At 36.8% G+C, this 20,748-nt stretch overlaps 1 long non-coding RNA gene across 1 annotated transcript; it reads right to left on the bottom strand.

Annotated features, from left to right (window-relative positions):
• Nucleotides 1-1,555: 1,555 nt before the first annotated feature.
• Nucleotides 1,556-6,144, bottom strand: LOC127630717 (uncharacterized). Its single transcript, XR_007968895.1, has 5 exons — nucleotides 6,103-6,144; nucleotides 5,734-5,931; nucleotides 5,446-5,598; nucleotides 3,725-3,817; nucleotides 1,556-3,224 (listed from the first exon to the last, which is right to left on the bottom strand). It is a non-coding gene; the product is annotated as an uncharacterized LOC127630717 (long non-coding RNA).
• Nucleotides 6,145-20,748: the final 14,604 nt, after the last annotated feature.

Consider the following 20,748-nt stretch of genomic DNA (forward strand, 5'->3'; position numbering starts at 1 on the left):
CAAGCAGAAATGATTAATCAAAGGGAGAACAATATTACAAGTAGTGCTGCTACCATTCGAAATTTCAGTTGAGTACTAGAATAGTACACTAGTTTCAGTGCAGAACAGTGGAGAAACTATTTTTTTCTTTAAGTTCAATAATTCTATGGGTTAGTTAAGTGCTGAAATATACAGTTTACTCTGGCCAGTACGCATCTGCATCCCAGAAGATGCAGTTTGCCAAGCTGACCAGCAGATGGACAGTATCTCCATAATAATATCGAGCACATTTTTTTATAGCCAGAAGTATGAAATTACAACTTATACTCATATGAAAGATTCTCAAAGCCCCCTACCTCCTATATCTTTTTTACTTTCGTTATGTTTTGCATATATGTGAATGCATAGCATGAATAAATAATGCACTTGGTAAAACATAAATATCATATACACACGCTGGCATGCAGTTACTACACCCCTGTATACAAGGGTACATGTTATGTATGACACACACCAGTCCTTTAACAGGCCTTATTCTCTATTTAATACTATGACTAATGATGGAGCACTGACATCAGCCTCTACATCAGTCCATTTAATTTAAGACTTATTTACCTTCTCAAGCTTAATTACGCCTCTCTTTGACACTAAAGGTCAAAAACTCTGTTATTAAAAGGATTATCAGAAAATTATTTTTTATTATTAATTTTGTTTAATGCCAATGAATAACCTTTGGCCCCAAGTAATTCTTCATAATGTTTAATAGTTGCTGTGCATATGGGTAGATGACATTAAATAATTTTGGTTGACTTGTCCTGTGGTGTGACATGCTATACTCAACAATATTATGCATTCTGCTTTTGTGACTTTATATTAATTAAGAAACTACATTAAATATTTATACTTTTAAAAATAATTTTCCCCCCAGACTGCAGAACCAATGTGTTCTGTGAATGCAAAAAAGATGATCATATTTACAGTGCCCTCCACAAATATTAGCACCCTTGGTAAATATGATAAAAAAAAAAATGTCTTTATTGTTTATCCTTTGGAGCTTTCATTAGAAATATTCAAAAACATATATCCTCATATATATATATATATATATATATATATATCAAATGTATGGGATGGCCATGGCAGAACCTTGATTTTGTGGTCAGTGAACCATTTTTCTATCGATTTTGATGTTTTATTTTTGGATCCTGCTGGAAGATCAAACCATGGCCCATTTTAAGCTTTCTGGCAGAGGCGGTTAGGTTTAGATATGTTTATCTGTTGGTTTTTTGTTTGCCGTTTAATTTTTTGTGAATATTTTGAATGAAAGATATAAAGGAAAAACAATAAAGACATATTTTTCACAGCCTTCTATGCTCATATTTACAAAGGGTGCCAATATTAGTGGTGCAACTTAGATGTTTTAACCTCGAACCTTAATCAAAAGAAAATGTCCATGCACCTGTTATTCATCAACTAAGAAATAAGAAATGTTTTTAACTGTTATTTTCAGTTCACTCTTATCTTCAAAACTGTTGCAATTTTTTCATGGTTTATTAGTAAATCTCAGCATTGGCAGTCAACTATTTGTGTCATTTTAGCAAATGCATATATGAAGGCCAAAAATGAGCTTTCACCCCCTGCGCTTCAAACTATATTTTTTATATAATTGTTCAGTGTGTATTGATGTGAAGGAATCAATAGCAAGCACAAGCTCAGCATACTAAAAAGGCAGCCACACAGATCTCTCAAGACTGACTGAAATAACTGCCGCACAGAATGAGTTGGTTTAAAGTTCACAAGGTTCAATAAATTCAATTTCAGAACAGAAGAAATTCTAACAAATTAGCATATTGCATGCAGTGTATGCAACCCATTATTCTAATATACTGTAACACCTGTCTGAAGTCGCACGGCTACTGACTCCTGTTTGACTAAACAAGTGGTAAATATATTATTTGCAGCCAGTTGTATTTTATCATTTTTGTCTAGATTTATTCATTATACAGCCAGTGAGTCTTCTCATTTTCACTTCTTGAAATACAATCTGTGTGAATAGCAATGTGTGAACTTTTCCCCAGTTTGATTTGTGGCCGATGTGAGAGTTCAGTGGTTGTTCTTTTCAAAGCACTTTACATTTAATTTATCCTAGTTCATGGAGCTAATTGCTGCAGGCGGTTCTGGTCTTGTAGCAACATTGAAAATCAATATCAGTCACCGGAGACAAAGAGAGATTGAGAAAAACACAGAGAAAGAGAGAGTGTTTGAGAAAGAGGGCCAAAAAAAGCTTCAAAAGGAATTACCTGCTTTTTCAACCTTTTTTGTCTTGGGTACCCCTATAGCTCAAAAAGTAAGGCTCCTGAACCTTTAAGCCTAAAATGTACGTTTTTCCAGGCACTCAAATCGCTTTACATAGGGGGACTCTCCTATGACAAATCAGGGGCATCCACCTGAAATGTGCTCATATTAACTCATATTTTACTATGTAGTTGTTGTGAAGAAGAGATTAGTACCAGTGTAACGAGTCAAGAGCACTGTGGCAGAAATGTTGGGATCACAGAACTACACTAATTCCCGATAAACTCATGAATGTTGAAAAGTATAGGGTAAACCTATTATTAACGGCTCTCTTCTGGATTGAAATGGAATTATTTCTCAGACCATCAGAAATTCTGATCAATTCAAAGGCTCACTCAGGCAGACAGAAATCTTACAGGACTTCTGCCTGTGACTTCAAACACTGCTGCCTTAATCCTCATTTAGGAAATGACCATGAACGACTACAAGAGAAAAGGGAAAATCAATATCTTTGAGTACTGTGTCAGAAAGCCTGCCCTGCCCGAATTACCTTCTGAGCCATGAGGCTGTCTCCAAACCTCAACTGATTCTGAAAAGAGAACCAGAAGAAAAATGCATTTACCTGTTTACATGGTAAGCTGATTTGTAACAGCCAGAGTCTTGCCCTTCAACTCCTTCTTTCCTAAACCTAGCAAAACTTGCTGAATGAAAAGAAAGGTGTTGCCCATGCACTTTGGGTAGTCTAGGTGCAGTGCGTAAGTTAAACCAAAAAGAAGACACATGGCCTGGGGTATGTTGTCTAAATTGTCCATTACAACATTCCCCTCCAAGATGATTCCCACCGAGGATGGGTGGAGATGGATGGACAGGGGTTGCAGAGCCACATCTTAATTTTCTAAGCTGAGGATTCCAACTGGCACATGTTGGTACGAGTCTCCATCATCAGAAGCCTGGACAAGAGATTGGAGATTACTAAAATACATTTTAGCAGTGTACAGTTTTTTTCTAGATATTAATTTTATTGGACATTTTTTTTGTTTAGTTGAATGCAAGCATATTTTTTTGTGAATTATGTACACAGGTGTATCCAGGAATTCAGTTATATTTAAACATTAAGTATGTTTTTCTTTTGTATACAAGTCTTTGCATATGACATGAATTACTGATTAAACTAAAATGTTATGAGATTAACCTTAATTGTATTTTAGTGTTTCAAAGGTGTCATGACATTAATTTAAATTTCTCCTGAATGATTTAAAATTAAAACTTCCTCCTCACTGACACTCATTTCATTCAACATTTATGTCAAATATAACTGTTAACAATATAATTGTTTTTGGTGTTTTTTTTATTGTTCTTACTAACATAAATGCACAGGAAGGTTTACATATTTCCAGCTGAAAATATTATAATAAACCTATGACAGTAAAAATGCATTAATAATACTTACAAAGCATGCTTTGAAGAACTCAGTTGGGTCATCACCAAGAAGTACTGGAAGCCCTCTCATGGCAACACATCGCATGTCAACGAGATCAGAGGTCTGAGGTGTGGTGATTGCACAGAAAACATCGTATCATTTGTCAACATGAAAGGAAGGCAATTTCTATGAATCATACTTTTGACAGTTACTTAACAGTCTTAAAGGGTTAGTTTACCCCAAAATTAAAATTCTGTCATTAATTACTCACCCTCATTTTGTTCCACACCTGTAAGACCTTTGTTCATCTTCAGAACACAAATTAAGATATTTTTGATGAAATCTGAGAGGTATCTGACTTGTCCATAAACAGCAATTTAACCAGCACTTTCAAGGTCCAGAAAGGTAAAGACATTGTTAAAACAGTTGAAGTGCCTGCAGGGGTTTAACCTTAATTTTATGAAGAGACAAGAATACTTTGTGCACAAAAACTAAAATAACAACTTTATTCAACAAAATCCTCTCTTCTGTGTCATTCTCATACACTGTTTACATTCAGAGCTTCCAGGTTTTACATCAGAATGTCGACTCATTATTGATGTAGAACCTGGAAGCGCTGGACGTAAGCATTATAAGAGAATGACACAGAAGAGAGGATTTTGTGCACAAAAAGTATTCTCGTCGCTTCATAATATTAAAGGATTAATCCATTTTCAAATAAAAATGTCCTGATAATTTACTCACCCCCATGTCATCCAAGATGTTCATGTCTTTCTTTCTTCAGTCGAAAAGAAATGAAGGTTTTTGATGAAAACATTCCAGGATTTTTCTCCTTATAGTGGACTTCAATGGCCTCCAAATGGTTGAAGGTCAGAATTACAGTTTCAGTGCAGCTTCAAAGGGCTTTTAACGATACCAGACGAGGAATAAGGGTCTTATATAGAGAAACGATTGGTAATTTTCTAAAAAATACAAATGTATATGCTTTATAAACACAAATGATCGCCGTGCAAGTGCTTCTGTCTTCCGTATACTTCAAAAAGCTTACGCTGTATGTCCTATGCCTTCCCTATTCAACTTACAAAACGAACGTGGCGCCAGTTCCGTTTTTTTTTTGTGTAGGACATACAGCAAAGCTTTTTGAAGAATACGGAAGACGGAAGCACTTGGAAGGCGATCATTTGTGTTTATAAAGTATACAGTTGTTTTTTAAGAAAATGACCAATCGTTTCTCTAGATAAGACCCTTATTCCTCATCTGGTATCGTTAAAAGCCCTTTGAAGCTGCACTGAAACTGTAATTTCAACCTTCAGCCGTTTGGGGCCAATTGAAATCCACTATAAGGAGAAAAATCCTAGAATGTTTTCATCAAAAACCTTAATTTCTTTTCGACTGAAGAAAGAAAGACGGAATATCTTGGATGACATGAGGGTGAGTAAATTATCAGGAAAATTTCATTCAGAAGTGAACTAATCCTTTAAGGTTGAACTACTATAGTTGATATGACTATTTTAACAATTTCTTTACTATCTTTCTGGACCTTGAAAGTGGAGGTCTATGGAACGATATCTAAAAATATCTTAATTTGTGATCTGAAGATGAACGAAGGTCTTACATGTGAGGAACGGCATGAGGGTGAGTAATTAATGACAGAATTTTCATTTTTGGGTAAACTAACCCTTTTAAAAATAATCATATCAGACTGCATTTTAAAATTAAGCAACCAATGGCATCAACTTAAATGTACAAACCTTGGCTTGTTGCAGAAGATCGCTCAAAATCTGCCCGGCGAGATCTCTCTTTGACCTGAAGATCTGAATCAGTTGAGGATAGTGACAATCAAGAGACCCATAAAATTCTTGCTTAAGGTTCTTCCCAACCACCCGGTTGAATTCTTGATACACCTGAAATAGTAAAGGAAAAAAGCATTTGTTACGAGAACTGTCAAAAATGAACAAATTTCAAATTAATATCTAACCATCATGTTTATCAATACTCATTTCAGTACAAATGTTGCAAACATAGGCATTTCCCTTTACCTGACTTTCTCTAAAAAGTCTGGCCAACGTTGAAGTATTTGGCTAACAGGAGGCTTGTTGATCACAACATCCTTTCTCCTCAAGGACAGAGTCATGTCCATCTTCTGATTAATAAAGACAGCATCAGGGTTTTTTCTCTTCATTTCATCCACCAATTGCTGTCTTCAAATTTTCCCTCCGATTGTTGTTTTTCAGTTGCTGTATGAAAACGGGATAAGTGTATTTTAAGGCTATTGAAAGACTTAAAACTACATAAACATTCTTGATATAGGCATGGAAAAGGCTGGCTTCTTGCATAGCTCCCATGTTTAAGTCTGTAATGTTTGAACAAGTATCCCCTTTTGTCACAAGCAAATATGCAATACTTACATTTCCAGATCATCTTGATTAGCCTTGCTTTGAACTTGAATCTGCAGAGTAACAAAAAACATTAGATTGCTTTTTACATAACAAGAAAAAAATTATATATTTTTTAAAGTACTATCTAGCTATCCATTTATTTATTTAGCATGTCATGATACACTAGACTCGCATTAACTGAAATGTACTAGCTAAAACCAAGCTGATGAGCACGAGGTTGCATTTCTTTGGCTAGACTACTACATGGGCTAGTATTTCTTGCGGGCAGTCGAATTTCAATTTAAGCTATTTGTTTAATACTTCACTCACAAAGAAATGTAAAAAATTCTAAAAGGTTAATGATAAAGTTGCGCTGTATTTAAGCCATGTTGAACATTTCTAATATGGCAAACCGCCAAGATGCAAAAACACCATCGAAAAAAGATATCGTTTTACACAACAGACATTTTCGTTCATTTGTTTAATGAGAATTATTGATAAAAAAAGGATAAGCATCAGATTTTAAATGTGACGATCCCAAAGAGCATATGTCGTATCAGAACTAACTTTAAGTGTCGGTTGCGACTGATCGATACAACACGATGGCGAACGTTAACATGTAAACACAGCCTAAACTTACATATAGTTTTACTGGCTAAATCTTATACATCTCATTTATCTATGTGTTATAACGTATTCGCTGTTTCAGACCAAAATGTACTACTACTCACCAGCAAACGTGCATGATGAAAGTCCAGATGAACAGATGAAAATACGCGCTCCTTCCATGTCTGACGTCAGTTCAAAGAGCCAATCAACATCTTCCTTGTATTGCGTTGCATTGACAACAGACTAAAATAAGATAAGTTAAGTACATTCAATCTAAACAATTCAATAGAATGAAAAGTATCATGCAAATCGTACAACAAACTAAAAACATGGAGTAATTGTGCAAACATTTTGGAGTTTATGTTTATTGTACCTAAGTAGTTTGAATTAAAACAATTTCAGGGATAACAGTGTGTGAACTGCAAAATAGGGGGATGAGAACAGTGGAAACACAAAGATTGAAAGAGCCATTTGAAAAAAAAAAAAGAGTTTGATCACCCCGAGAGAGATGCGGCTGAACACTTTCTCTCTTGCAAGCTTTTTATTGATGATGGACTTGGCTGCAAGTCTTTAGTAAAATAATACAGTCATATTATAAATTGTCATGAAGAAAAAATGCAGATGTCTGATCACTACAATATCCAACTAAACCATTGTGATATTAGTGACATTCAAATTACATTTCAAAACTGAATCACAAGGCACTCATAGTGACCAATGACATTAACAGTGTCTACATCAGTGAAGCTGACAGCTACAGCCTCTGTTGTCCCATTAGCTGGTTTGTAGCCCTGTCTTTGCTGAGATCCTTTCAAACATCAGATGGTTTATGATTTCAGTGCTACCAAAATAGAACTATAAATCTGAGGCTACGAAAGTTTAATTGGCCGACTGCAGCATCATACCAACAATATATTGGTTTATTTTTCTCTCTATGATATACATATTATGGTGCTGGGGTAATAGGGCTGACAGCTTGCAGTGAAATGTTATTCTGTGATTCCATTCAAATGTGAATTAGTAAAGCAGTATGAATGCATATCATCAGCCAATGGCACTACAGACATCTCAGCTGTGCTCTTTGAGATGTTTTTCCTTCAAACACTATTCATTATGCATGCTCAGTCAACAGCTATGCCATAGAGCATTTTCAAATGCTAATTGTTGCATTTAACTCCAGCAAGTCTGTCCAGCGTGAAAAGAGCTGAAACAAATTTATTACTGAACCAATACAAATGCTTATTTTTGGAGATGAATTACCTTTATTGGATTGGATTGGATTTTGGTCTGAGTGCTCAAGGTCAGCTTTAAGGTTATGATCTAAGATGCAAAACAAATGTAAAGTGGTGTTGTTTTGGTTTACGGAAGCTATAAACTAAAGAATTGCTTAAATCGTGTTCACCTCAGTTATAAATCTTATTGAAACAAATATAGCATACCATGTTCAAAAGGGTCCACACTTGATTTTTGATAACCATATAATAATAAAAAATGCCTTGCCTTTCAAGAAAAGAGTTTAAAAATAAATATTTCAAGTACTTTAGAATAGAATTTCTTCTTTTGAAAATGTAAACAAATCATTCATGCAGCCTCCATGGTGAATTGCTAAACAGCATAAATAATTGTTCACACACAATCTTGATTAGATCTCACATTGGCTCAGAGAAAATAGTGCAATGCTCAAGAGGATGCAGAGAGATCACTTGGATCATGTTGCTATGACGACAGTGGGAGTGTCAGGTTTGAGAGTGATTAAGGAGATGTGCAGGGCCACATTTAGAGATGCTCAATGTACTCTGGGAGACATGGGGAAACTGAAACACACATTTGTCTGTTAAAGGGATAGTTCACCACAAATGACAGATTATGTTACATTTTCTTCACCCTCATGTTGTTTCAAGCCTGTATGACTTTCTTTCTTCCATGGAACACAAAAGGAGATGGTAGGCAAAATGGCTCTGTCACCATTCACTTTGTATGGAAATAAATGAGAATGGTGACTGAGCTTTGGAGAAACATGAAGTTGATTAAATGATGACAGAACTTTTATTTTATCAGAATATTTTATTTTTATACTATCATGTTATCATTTTCTCGCCATACCTTCCCTTTTATAACAGAGCACCGGTCCGGACATGATACACAAGAAGTTTATTACACAAGCACCAATCTATTTGTCCTTTTCTATTAATTTGTGCTCATATCTCCATGTATAATGCTGTAAAAGTTCCATTGGATAACTTATTTAAAAGGTTACTGGAATGATTACTGTCAAATCAAAGTACTCTAATAAAGAAATGTCACTGTTTGCCTGCACCACCAAAACATCGCCCTTGGTCCGTATTGTCACGCAGATGCCGTATGGAGCATTCAATTACTTTACTCAAGGCTACATTTTAAAATTAAATGATTACATGTGTATTTTTTAATGAGATGTAGCAGACTTTACAAAGATTTTCAGCTATTAAAACTATTCATACTGTTCTTTACACAGATCTATTGTCTGAATTCATAGGACTTTGAATGCAGCTTGAGTCCTTTTGGAATAAATTGTAATGTAAATACAATTATTGTGACTAATTTTACCTGTTTGGTACATGTTTTATATTGTTGATAATTGGTTAGGTTTAGGGTTTGGGTTGGGTTCAGAATTCTAAAATATTGATATGTTAGTACAGTATAATGCAATTACAATAATGTATTTCCATACAATGTTATCCTAAGATTTCCATGCCTGTGATGGAATCGTCCTAGGTGAGCACACTGTAAATGTATGAAATATAATCTATGAAAATTACTCTAAATAATAAACTAATACATACAGAATATACAATGAACTGTTAAGCATTGTATAGCTTATATACTGTATGTGCAGTAATGTTCACATTCACACCTTATCTTGTATTACCATATATAGCCTACACAATAGTTAATGATTACTATTGTGCTTTTGTGTGCTATAATGTGCTTTTCTGTGTACAGTGAAATTGTTTTCCTACTAAGAAATATATAGTAAAATGATCTGATATCACACACAAAAAAAAGGCACCACCGACAGCATTAAAATGCATGAAAGAAAAAATATATTTGATATAATTACAGGACACAGTTATCCAGCATCAGTAAAGAGCATCAAAAAACTAGCACTGGTGCAAAAACATGCAGTATTTTCACAAAGTTGTGCTCCCACATCCCACAGCTCCGTGCACGTTTAGGGAGAATCTATTTACACTTTTTTAAATAATACAAATAAAAAAACAATTTACTCAACGGTGCCGCAGCATCAAGTTATTACATTTTAAAAAGTTCTAGGTCAAAAGCCTACTCGTTATACTGGCAGCCATATGTATCATCACTTATTTTAGGTGGGCATACGCAACATTCTAAGGAAGATAACTGGTCACATGGCATATGCCTGTGTATTCCCTAGACTACACTACTGGTCCTAACTGAGAAGAGAGACTGCTATGGTGATGCTTTGCTTGTGAGACCTGATGCCCTGGTCTGATTTGTGTTTTTTGCGGGTGGGCAGGAATGGAGGGCGTTTTCCCAACTTAATCAACATGAGAGTGGAGAGGTCACTTTGATATGCATCTATTCAATAGTAGGAATAAGAATAAAGCGATAACCATGCCAGATTTCCGATGCCAGTTAATGAAGATAAGGATGTTTTAATACAGTCTCTTCGGACGTTAGCCAAACAATTCTGTAGGCTCATCATATCAGTACAGGAAAGACCTGCTGGTCACTGAGAGCTTACAAACCAACTCATACACCCACTCTATACCACCCATGCAGGAGCCATCTGCTAACACCACGATGGATTGCAATGCACATAACACACACAGCCCAAGTAATGGTATTCCTCGCAAAGACATGGAAACATCCTGACCATACAAAATCCTACACTTACCTGTTATAAAGTATGCCTCAAAGCAGGTTTCAGAAAGGAGTAAAAGAGTTATCAACAGATCATATTCAGACATGTCTGGGGATTTGGTCTTCTCTGTAAAAGCAACCCTAAAGCCATATCGTTAGACCTTTGACAGAGTCCCTGATGAAACGAACAGCTTAAACCAGCTTAAATTTCCATGCTGGTTCTAAAGTGATCATACAGAAACCCGATCATGCTTCTGAAAGTTCATGTACTCTGACACCAAACCCATTCTGCGTTCTGAGTTAATGACAAGTTCCATCTTCTATCAGGAATCTTTGCATCAATTTAAATGCATGTGCCTTTTCCTGTGGCTCTACCAATAATGTGTTGCATGAACAGCTTCAAATACATGGGTTCTGGTCCCATGGAAACCAGGAAGCAATCGAATTCACATAATCAATGAAGAGCATGATTTGGAGTTTGCATTTTCCCTCCAAGATTACATTTTACTCCACTGACGGTTAGGTTAGGTTTAGGGTTGGGGTTTGGGTTAGGGCATGTAGTTCTGTGCATTCCTGTTGACTGTATTACATGATTTACAACTAAAAAATTTTTTTGACTTGCTTTTGGTACCACTGTGGACTTTTCACCCGGAAACTAGAGCTCACAATTGCCCATGCGTTCAATAACCAGCTTCAGCCATTGGGGGCATTGCTTAGAATTTTGGTAACCACAGACTGATTTCAGCTGACCTACTGTCATCGATAGTGAGATCAGTTTGGTTCATGGTTTATGCTGGAAGGTTATGGTTAGTCTTATGATTTGATGCTTAGTGCTAGTTTGGACCAGCATAACCATGCTCTTTTCTGGCATAAACAAAAAAAAAAATGCTTTCTAGTGAGGCTGGTTGACCAAGGAAATATTGCTGCCTCCACATTTTGCTATTAATGAACCGTTTAAAATTTTGTTTTTGTTTTTTAAATAATGAGTTACAGAATGTTCTTTGTATCGCATCACAGATCAGTTTTCAGACCATACCAATCTAAATGCAAATATAGTCAAACATTTTAAAAATGTGATCCTTTTTTTTCTAGTCATTTCATTCATTGATAATTGACCTTTTCGCTCCCTTTATTCAATTTTACTTTTTTTAATTTGTTACTTCAGAAATTATGTTTTGAATCAATGGCTTATCACCAGTTTTCTATTTTTCCATTTGTTTCTTGTTTTTGTTTTTTGTGCTGTGGGCTTAACCATTAGCACAGAGGTGTGGGTTAGGGGATAGACTGCTTACTGAAAGGATATTGAGGAGTAGTCTAAAAGGTTAGCCAAGGGGTTGGCTATGCCAGTGGGGTAACTACTGTCACTCAGGCAATAGCGAGAGAGTGGACAAAGCATTTGTGTGACCAATCACATCTCTAAACTTTTAGGTTGTTCAAGTATAAAAGGTTATTTAGCTTGCAGGCAGAAGCTTGTTGGCTGATTTTTTTTTCCAAGTCTATTTACAAAGCATACTCACATTAAACAATGGCAATCTCTCCTCAGTTGCTATTAATTTTCTTTTAAATTTATTGTTATCAATCTTTTCTCATGCACTAGGCCTTTATATCTTACTGGCAATTTACGAGGTCAATTTCTCCTTGTACAATATTCATTCCTAACTAGAAGAAAACTGCTGCATGATGGCTGTATGAGCCACCAAATTCCAAAAATGAATTGCGAGTAAATTCCTCATAAAGGGATTAATACAAAACAAAAGATCCGTAAGAATGAATGCACGTAATTGTTTTGAATGATATACGAAAAACTCTGGGTTATTTATTGCAACAGATGGGTAACTCAATTCACTCTTGGTGTAAAATGGAAATTAGTTTGTGATTTGTTCTGCTTCTTACGTCATGTGTTGCGTTTTGTGTGAAAGGGCCTTAAGCTAGTTAAAAAGTCTGGTGGCATTCCATGCGGGTGACCAGAATCCAAAACACAACACATCAATGCTTTTCAGCAGGGTGTTTAGTCAAGTCAGACAATTTTTGTGATTTATCAAGTTTAGTTTTAGGACTCCTATTGACAGCTAGAAAATAATAGAAGTAATGCTGATGTAAACATCATAAGAAGGTGAGAAAATGAAAAAGAAATATGGGGGGATGCTCATAGAGAAACAGTAATCTAAATCTAAAACTCAAGTCATTGCGTTTTGACTTTGAATTGCATTGCATTTGCTCATCAGTCCCTATTGTGACCTACCATGAAAAAAATATAAAAAGCTTTGTGATGTCATGATTGTGGCGGCTAAGCACACCTTCATGTGTGATGGATTTAGCCCTGGTCATGCAGGTGACACACATTATATTCATGGAGGTGCAGTCCCTCTATCTGCTTTTGATGTAATGTAGCAGGCAGCTGGTTCTGGCTCAAGACACGACTGTATTCCATTATACATGAGTAGAATGCATTAACACTAGGAACAATGACAGCTCAATCCATAATAGAGTGTGTTGAACCAGAACTGTACATTAATGATCAAGCTTTAAATTGGAGTTTACAAGGCCTCTGAGAGAAATGCAGAGCATGTCAGCAGAAATTCTTGGATTTTCTTGATAAATGGAACCAGAAAATGGATGGATGAAATGGAGGCAGAAAGAAAAAGTAAGATTTATAAAGATGCTTAATGAACAATGTCTTCCTAAAATGCCTAGTGATCTCACAGGAAATTGGCGACAGCTGGTTGAATGTTTTGTCTGCTAAATTGTTTAATTTATTTGCAAATGTAGTATCTTACTAGCCAGAGCTGAAAAGGGATGTGACATCAAAAGGTGATTGTCGGACCATGATCATTCGCTGCATGGTGCCGCTTGTTTGTAATTTGGCATAATGTTTCCAAATTTAAATGGAAAAAAATTGGAACATACACACCAATTTCTATGCAATCATGTTGAAATGCTTTGATTTTCTCTTAAAGTTCAAATGTGTCATTTCTGCACCACTGGTAATTAAATTACAAAAATAATGACATTCAAACATGTTATCGCAAACTTAACAGCTGTCTTCCATTGTTTGGCAAAAAAGACAGTCCCACCCCAAATTTACACCATTGCTCAAAGAAATGCAAAAGAAAGACAAAAAGAAAAATAGAAATCTTTTGAAAGCACCACAATATGTACACTTGTGAATAGCTTTCTTACTTGTCTCTACATATTAGGCAAGGATAAGACTTAAAAATAGACAAAGAATTACACACTTCAGCTATTCTATTATGTACCTTCTTTTAAATAAAAATGTGCTGTCAATTAATTAATTTAATAGAATTTAGCTTGTCTATATTTTGTTGCATCAATGCCTCTTTTTTAATAATTGAACAATCAATCATTACATTGTAATTACAGTTTAATAACTGCATAGTTATATTATATATACTGAGAAATGGAACAACCAAAAAATTCAGGTTACCCTAAAAGTAATTTCAATTTTTATTTTTATTTTTTTTTGTGTGTGTGTGTGTTTTGTTTTTAGAACTGGGTTAGTATACCTTTCTTGTAATTTCTTGCTATATTAAAGGTGCGCTCAATAAATGTTGTCTTTGTGTCATCTTTTACTTAAACTGACGTCAAGCGACTTTGATGTTGTATCATTTCTAATCAATAGTTTTCAGTTTCAGCTGCCATTGTAGCAATTTAGTATTCACATTCAGACATGATTACTTTAATCATTGAGTGAAAGTGTCAAATAACAGGAAGGTTACTGAGATGAAGCGAGTATTATTCAGCTGGTCATGTGTTTTTAAAATAGTGGCCCCAATGTGTGGACCCTCAACATGTAGAATAAAACAGCTTTTATAAGGTTACTGATATGAGTGGAGTCTTCATTATAATGTGAGCGGTCATGATTTCCTACATACATAATATTTAAAAATTTCAATTTATGTCTTTAGGAGATAAACTATGAGTACACCTTTACTGTAAATGCTTCTACTGTACCTGAGCAGCAGGAGAACGTGGGAATATTGAACTATACTTATTCTTTACACTTAACTTGTGAAAGGATTCATCCTTCATTCCACAATCTATTCACAGAACAGGGACAAACTAGGGTTGGAATAGATAAGGGGCTTAGCCACTACATTATAATTTATTATTCATACATAACCATATTATAAAACATATTATTATTTATATTCCTTTATAATTCAGGGAGGGGTCGAAGAGATTATCATATTTGGAGGTCCTTGGCAACAAAACGTTTTATGTGAATTAGAGCTGGAAGGTACCAGTGAGGTACCTTCTGGCTGCTGACCCTCGCTGACTGTATCAGTAATGCTTGATCTGACTAAAATAAAGTAAAAAAAAAAGTAAATAAAAGTAATTGCCAATTGTTTTATTTATTTATTTATTTTTACATGTCACAGAGGTAAATGACCAACTCATGTATTTACCTTGCATGGATGACTATTCACCAATCCTGAAATATATAAGAAGTCTGGCCCTTTAAAAATAACTGTCTGCTTAAACCAGTCTACTTCTCAATTACTTGTCTGTGATGGGTCATGTCATACCTCTTGAGCTCCCTTTGTCCTCCTGACTGGCAGTGTCTGTCTACTTTCTGAATTTAGTTATTCTTCACATCGGAAAGTTTAATTTATAATATGATTTAAGATAACAATCTGGATTAAGCTTACTCCAAACAATGTAATAGAAGGCTACACTTATATTAATTTGGGAAAGTGGTTAATTAACTGAGGTTAATTAGAAAACTCTGATTTAACTACGGCTTCAATAATGAGTTACTAGCTAGCTTGCTTAGTTTAAGTAGGAGCATCTGGAGGAACAAAGTCAAAGTCATAAAACATATTTTATTTGTGAAATGAAATATGTGTGAATCTTCAAAAAAGATCAGTAGCTAGGGACAATTCATCAGGGGCTTAAGCCCCTGAAGCCTCCCCATTGTAAAAACACTGTCACAGAACACTATTTGTGTAAACAGAAAGTGACCTTACTGTTCAAACCTTCAAAAGCAGAGTATAACTGGCTGCTTTAAGAAAAACACATTGTATTAAGCACAATTGTAAAAAGGGTAACTATTTTAAATTATGCTCTCAATTTGCCCTCTTAAATTGCCATTATCTTCATGTTCCACCTAACAAAGCTGTTAAAGAAAATGCAACCCTTGGTGTTTAATTTTGTACAGTTGCATCCTAAGACAGAAGGAACTCACTAGTTACTCGTCTTCACCCTTTGAAACTCTTAGATTGCACTTTTAAAGTATTACTAGCTCCAAGACATTCTGTAAAAGCACTGGACATGTCATACTTACTTAAGGAGTGTTTTATAATCATTCATATCTACACCACAAAGTCTCCGCTGTCAAATCAAAGCTAAATGTAATTTAATGAATGCAGGTTTGTTTACGCCATATCCTCTCTTCGATCCATGTTGGAGTCCATAAAGGCTGACATATTATGTCTCTCAGCATTTCATATCTTTAGAATCTTGTGAAATGATGGGGGTCTATACCTCTGTCAGCTGGCTGCTGTGGTTAGTTGTTTAACAGCTTCAAGGCTTATTGCGCTCCAGTGAGCTGTTTCTTAGATGAAAACCTGACAGGCTTGCTCACACCCTAGAGTACTGTAAATCAAAAAATAAAAAGAGAGATAGAAGAAAAACTCGATCATTACTTGAGATTAAACAAACTATATCAATCACCTGACCAGATGAAAATGAAAGTCTCAAGCATCAGACATTTGGTTGCATTGTCAAACAAAGTTTAAAAATTACTCTTACAATGCAACCCAATGTACGTCCATAAAAGAATAAAATAAAATAAACATCTCAAAAGTATCATAATAGTGGTCCATAAGATTGTGTAGGCTACTAAAGCAATCAAATGAACAAGAGTGCTGTATGTCCAGCTATCATCATGGCTTACATATAACAGTTCAACAAATAAGTAAATAAGTAAGGGAAAAACTAAGGAAAAACTAACTGTCCCAAATAACGCTCTTGTGTGTGGGATTACTTTCTTATAAAGTGGGAGAAGGGAATGCACGCACATCCAAAACTTCTACAACAGGTGCTGGATCAAGGCAAAAAACATTGAAATAAACAATGTTGCTGTCGATTTTTAATTAATAAAAGGGAATCATTAAACAGTGTGCAGATCCAGTTGTATTTATTTTATTTTTATACTGTATATTTATTTATATACATTTTTATTTCACTACTTTCTTATGCCTCTGCATTAGGATCTGCATTGCTAGTTCGAAAGATGCTCCTAAGCCTCTGTTACTCATTTGAAAACCACAACTTCAAACTAGTGACAGCTTGGGCTGTTTCTAACAAGTTATTGGAAAAACAAGGACATGTGTGTGCATGTTTGTGTGTAAGTGTGAGAGAGAAAGAGCGAGAGAGAGAGAGAGAGAGAGAGAGAGAGAGAGAGAGAGAGCGCAAGTGAGACTGAGCTTGTGATTACCTTGCAGTGATGAACAGTAATGCTGCAGTTGTTAGTTTGACACTATTCCTCAACTGTAGTGTGATAGTAATCCACTCGGTCAGCAACATATCTGTTTGTGGCTATACCAGACACAAGGATGAAAGAGCGTCTACTTAGAGAAGCTGACTTAACTCTAGAAAGAGCTGTGTAGATATGCAGAGCAGCTGAGGTTGCAAAAACCCAGATACAGGCCATGGGAATACAGAATGACACCACTGTTCATGCCATTAAGCATATAAAGAAAATAGATGCTAAACAGGGTAAACAGCAAAACATTTGCCTGCACAAAAAAAGCAATTTTCAAAGCAGAACCTATGCAAAAAATGTGGCAAAATACACGCCCCACATGACTGTCCAGCATAGTGTTGTGTGCCACAAGTTCAAAAAGCGTAACCATTTTGCACTATAACACTACAAAGCAAAGGCACAGCTACACACATGTGTGCTGAAGTCAATGTACTCCCGTTGTCAGTGTTCCATAACATTCCTGGCCCAGTGCTTTTGCAGCCTACCAGCTCCATTTTAGTGGCATACAGCGGGTAAGACTCAAACCTGAAGGGGTTGTTACATTGTCATGTGAAACTGCCAGCTCGAAGGCCAGTATTTAATTTTCCATCGCCAACCAATCACCTACGCCAATCCTCGGCCGAGAGGCCTGTGAGGAGCTGCAGCTGGTGAGGAGGGTGGAGACACTGAATACAACAGCCCCATCCACCAAAGAGGAACTTGTGGAGAAATACCCATTGGTGTTCAATGGTCTGGGCGAGGACAGCACCATATCCACATAGAGGTAGTACCTAAGGTAGTTCCTGTTGTACATGGCTGCAGAAAGATTCCACTATCAGTCATGAGCAGACTGCAAACCATGCTTCAACAGCTAGTGGACAGGAAGGTAATTGCACCTGTGTGTGAGCCAACGGAATGGGTGAACAGCCTAGTCATAACAGAGAAAAAGGATGGATCACTGAGGGTGTGTTTGGATCCTTGTGACCTCAACAAAGCGATTCGTCGAAAATATTATAGCATCCCGACGCCAGAAGAAGTCCAGTGCAAGCTTGCTGGAAAGTCAATTTTCACTATACTTGATGAGAAAGACGGCTACTGGCAAATAAAGCTTGATAAAGCATCCTCAAATCTCTATACATTCAACTCACCTTGGTGCTGCTTCAAATTTCTGAGGTTACCGTTTGGAATTAAGTCAGCCAACGAGGTGTTCCAACAGAAAAACAGCGAGACCTTCAGAGATATTGAAGGGGTGCACATCATTGCAGATGACATGATCATCTCAGCCTCTTCAGATGAAGAACATGTACCATCCTACACAAGGTAATGGAGAGAGCTAAAAAAGCTCATGTAAATTTCAATAAAGACAAAATTCAGTACAAGGTGGACTCTGTGAAATATATGGGACATGTAATAACTTCTAAAGGAGTGAAGCCAGATGATGCTAAGGTTCGTGCCATTGTGGAAATGCCAGCACACGAGGACAAGCATAGCCTCCAAAGGCTGCTTGGCATGATAAGTTATCTTGCACAATACATACCTGATGAAGCCACATTTACTGCACCGTTACTTCCTCAGAAAAGATGTGATGTGGCAGTGGCACCTGGAACAGGATGTAGCACTTCAAAAGCTGAAAGTTGCTATCACTCGAGCACCAGTACTCAAGTTTTACGATCACACCAAGCATCTCACAATACAGGCTGACACTTCAAAAGATGGCATGGGTGCCTGTCTGCTGCAGGAAGGAAGTCCACTGTTCTATGCATCCAGAGCATTATCAGACACAGAGCGTATTTATGCCCAAATTGAGAAAGAATTGCTGGCGGTTGTTTTTGCTACATCGAAATTCCATCAGTACATCTATGGAAGGGCTGTCACAGTCCAATCTGTCCACAAGCCTCTAGAGTCTATATTCATCAGCCTCTTTGCAAAGCACCTGCGAGGCTACAGAGGATGTTGCTGCAACTGCAACGATATTATCTACACATTACTTACAAACATGGTAAGAACATGTTCATAGCAGACACACTGTCCCGAGCGGTTGTAAAGGACCAGACAGATGAGGAAAAATCTGACTTGAGCAGTGACAGAGTGATAGCTGTCACATAAAATACCAGAGCTACCATGGATAAAAATAGGTGCTGACATCTTTGAGCTCAATGGTCACTCATACTTGGTCTTGGTGGACAATTTATCAAAGTTCCCTGAAGTGTTGCACTTGTCTGACCAAACAGCACACACTGTGATCTGAAAGATGAAATGTGTGTTTGCAAGGAATGGTATTCCAAAAGAAATAATGAGTGATCATGTGCCCTTCGCCAGCCATGATATGAGGATGTTCGCAGCAGAGTGGGGCATGACACTCATCCACTCTAGTCCTGGTTATACACAATCAAATGGTTTGGCTGAGAAGACTGTACGAACAGTAAAGCAAGTATTTAAAAAGGCAGCTTCAACTGGTGTAGATCCTCACCTAGCACTACTTTCGCTCCGCAACACCCCTGTAACAGGAATGAGCTCACCTGCACAAATGCTCATGGGGAGAGTATTAAGGAGCACACTGCTGCAGTGCTGAAACCAGCTACTCCTAAAGGAGTCCACAGAAGACTTATGCATCTTCAAGGCAATCAGTACTGTTATTACAATGCCACAACAAAGCCTTTGCCTAACCTGTCCGCAGGTAGTATAGTGCGCATGGAGACAAAGAAAGGGTGGGTGCCAGCAGTAGTTGTGGAGAAGAGAGAGGAGCCACGCTCATACAATGTCATGGCTCAAACTGGACAGCTCTACAGAAGGAACAGACGTTACCTGAATTCAGCTATAAAAACATCAACAGACAATTCACAAGAGACTGAGTAACCAGAAAGTGCAGGAAACCGGCTGGATCAGAACCTAGTGAGTGAAGAATGCCAAGAGTTTGCAGCAACACCTGTGGCTACTACACATTATCACATACACATACATCACACATCCTTTTGAAACAAGTTAAAGTGTTGAGGATACATAAAACTGACTGTGTATAGTTTGAAGCTGAAAGAAAATAAGGTTTCTGGTTATGTAGTTTATATATATATAGACATATAATTTCAAGGACACTTCTAGTCTAAAATAGTGATTTTATTCTGGAAGAGAGGGATGTAGTATATGTGGGTATACTAGTGAATGTCATATGATTGGGGGGGCGTGTTCTGCACCTGAGGAACGTGTTTGTGAACGCATTCATGGTGGAAGTAGTACCTGTTATGTTGTAGTTCAACACAGCTCTCTTGTGTGTTTATTAATCGCACCACACAAACCCAAAATACAACAGTAACTCTCGGTGAGAGTGAGACAAGTGGTGAAATAACAGAAAAAACGGCACTTACCCCCACGCCGCTCTCAATCAGCCGACTAACCAAACCACACTCCTTCAGAAAGATCACGACGGCCTTGTTCATTCTTGAGGCCAAAATTATATTCTCAAAGCCCATCTGTTCACCCACAGTGAAAGAGAGGAATTCCACTGACTCGGGTGAGCTTCCATCCCTACACCCCGCCACGAGGAAAAAAAACAAACAAACAAAAATCTAATAGCAAACCAACCACAAAAAATTAAAGAGAAAAAAAAAACAGTTGCTCTTCTCATCCATAAATGCTCACACACCCAACAATCCCAACATGCAAAGAGAGAGAGAGAGAGAGAGAAAGAGAGAGCGAGAATAAGT

The sequence above is a fragment of the Xyrauchen texanus genome, chromosome 3 (genome assembly GCF_025860055.1).
Source record: "Xyrauchen texanus isolate HMW12.3.18 chromosome 3, RBS_HiC_50CHRs, whole genome shotgun sequence".
Classification (NCBI taxonomy): domain Eukaryota; kingdom Metazoa; phylum Chordata; class Actinopteri; order Cypriniformes; family Catostomidae; genus Xyrauchen; species Xyrauchen texanus.